The sequence below is a fragment of the Mus pahari genome, chromosome 1, assembly GCF_900095145.1.
Source record: "Mus pahari chromosome 1, PAHARI_EIJ_v1.1, whole genome shotgun sequence".
Lineage (NCBI taxonomy): Eukaryota > Metazoa > Chordata > Mammalia > Rodentia > Muridae > Mus > Mus pahari.
The window spans coordinates 148,575,346-148,577,426 of record NC_034590.1 but is presented as its reverse complement, the minus strand read 5'-3'; the positions used below and the strand labels follow the sequence as shown (position 1 = coordinate 148,577,426).

At 36.8% G+C, this 2,081-nt stretch overlaps 1 protein-coding gene across 2 annotated transcripts in view; it reads right to left on the bottom strand.

Annotated features, from left to right (window-relative positions):
• March5 (membrane associated ring-CH-type finger 5) overlaps positions 1 to 2,081 on the bottom strand; it is a 22,500-nt gene that overhangs the window by 9,103 nt on the left and 11,316 nt on the right. The gene's annotated exons all lie outside the window — the stretch shown is intronic.

The window sequence follows — 2,081 nt, the reverse complement described above, 5'->3', positions numbered from 1 at the left end:
ATGATGCTAGTATTTATAATATTTCAACAACTACATGTGCCAATTCTCAATTAAATGGTTAGTATTTTTGGAGGTATTTTACTTGCAATTAAGTCCAATTTAATTTAGCTCTGAAATTTTCCAGAGAAGAAAAAGTGTCTTAGATTTGTTCAAAACAAAACCAAGGAACTGAACATCTGCATTTAACCAGATGTATAAGTAACTTGTTGGCTAAGTTACTGTATTTATTGAATACCTTTATATACAAACTTAGACATTTTCTTAGAAATGTATGAACTCTATCACTTGCTTTCTTGGGGCCTTCAATCTAAACAATGCTAGAAACAAAAGCAGTTACCATCATTGTACAAAGAAACTAGCATAGTAATTTGATGACTGAATAACTAAATACCCAAGGGGAAAATATATCCTTTGAAGCCCCTGATCAAAACTCTCTACTGGCTTCTAGAGCCAGCCACTGAAAACAGAGATGACACTATGAAGTAAAGAGAGCATGAGGAGAGACATGAAGGCCTTCTGGCTCCAACGTAGCTACTCATCATTTGCAAGCTATAACTTAACATTTAAAATGATAAGGTAATGGGGAGGGAGACAGTGAGCAGGTAAAGTTAATAAGTAAAAACTAAATTAAAAAATCTGAAAAACCACACCCTCACACACACAAAAAAAACCCCAATAAGGTATCTTTGGGGGTCAAAGAGATAGAGTAAGCTTAATTTAGTGCTTTCTAACTTTATAACCTCTACCAGCATTTGTCTTGTAGGACACCAAGTGCCATGCCATGGGTACTGTATGTATCATCTAATCTCAATCTATTTAAGACAGCTAGATTTATCACTCCCTCAGAAAATACAACAAATTTTATCTTAGTGAGCTTTTTAAGATTCCAGATGACGGCACTGGAAGCTAGAAACCATGGGTATATAATAAAAGCTCCAATTTTGATTTTTGTTATGAACCACAAGATCTACAAAGTTCCTCCTCTGCATAGCTCCACGATCAATAGTGCACATCTCAAAACCCAGTCACTCACTTGTAAAGCACACCTATCCATCTCCCCATCACTAACTCAGGTCTGCTCCAGTTGCTCTCTTCCCATTCTCCTCCACCATTCCCTTACTCCACTGCTTATTTCTATCAGACAAACATGGTACTATTTATCTTTAAAAAGTGTTATTACAATGTCTGGGGTATAGGTAGGTGCTTCAAGGAAGACAGAGGACACTTTGAGGAGCTGGTTTTCTCCCTTTACCAGGTGGGCCCAAGGATGGGCAGGCCTGGGGCAAGCGTCCTTATCTGCTGAATTTTTTCACCAACCCCCTTAAAGTCTTTAGAGATAGGATCTTACTGAGTAGCTCAGACTGCCCTTGAACTCACAAAGGTTGTCCTGTGTTACCTGCCCAGTGCTGGGACTAAAGGCACTGGCCTACTAAAACCTTTTGATCCTTCCTGTCCTACTATTCCCTTTCCCTGCTTCCTCTGAGTAAAATATTTGAATAATTGTCTAATTTTTCCATGAACCTATTCCACCCGAGCGATTCCTTGTTATCACTGATACACTCCACATATCTAACCTCAGTGGTCTAACCTCAGCCCCACTTATTTACACTATCAGCTACAAATGACATTATTTTCTTTCTGACATATGGTTGGTTTTTCTCTTTCCAGAACATTTCACCATTCTCTTTTAGTTTCCTTTGCCGGTTCTGTCTTTACTTCAATAAAGTTCCCTCTGCCAATTCCTACCACACCATACTTCCTTCTTTGTGGTATTTTTTTCCTAAAGCATTTTCATGTCAGAAAATACTTTCCTTATCTATTTTCAGTATTAGAACAATGGTTGGAGAACCACTGGCCCATGGCCAAATCCAACAGCTATTTTTGTAACTAATGTTTTACTGAAAAATGGCCAGCTGCAGGGTCTAAACATATTCATATTTACAGAAGAGACCTGCTTATTCCTGTATTGAAACAGACTCAAAAAGGGAAAGATCTTATTTACTTACTGATACATTCCAAATTCTTTTTTTTAAAAAATATTTATTTATTTATTTATTTATTTATTTATTTATTTATTTATT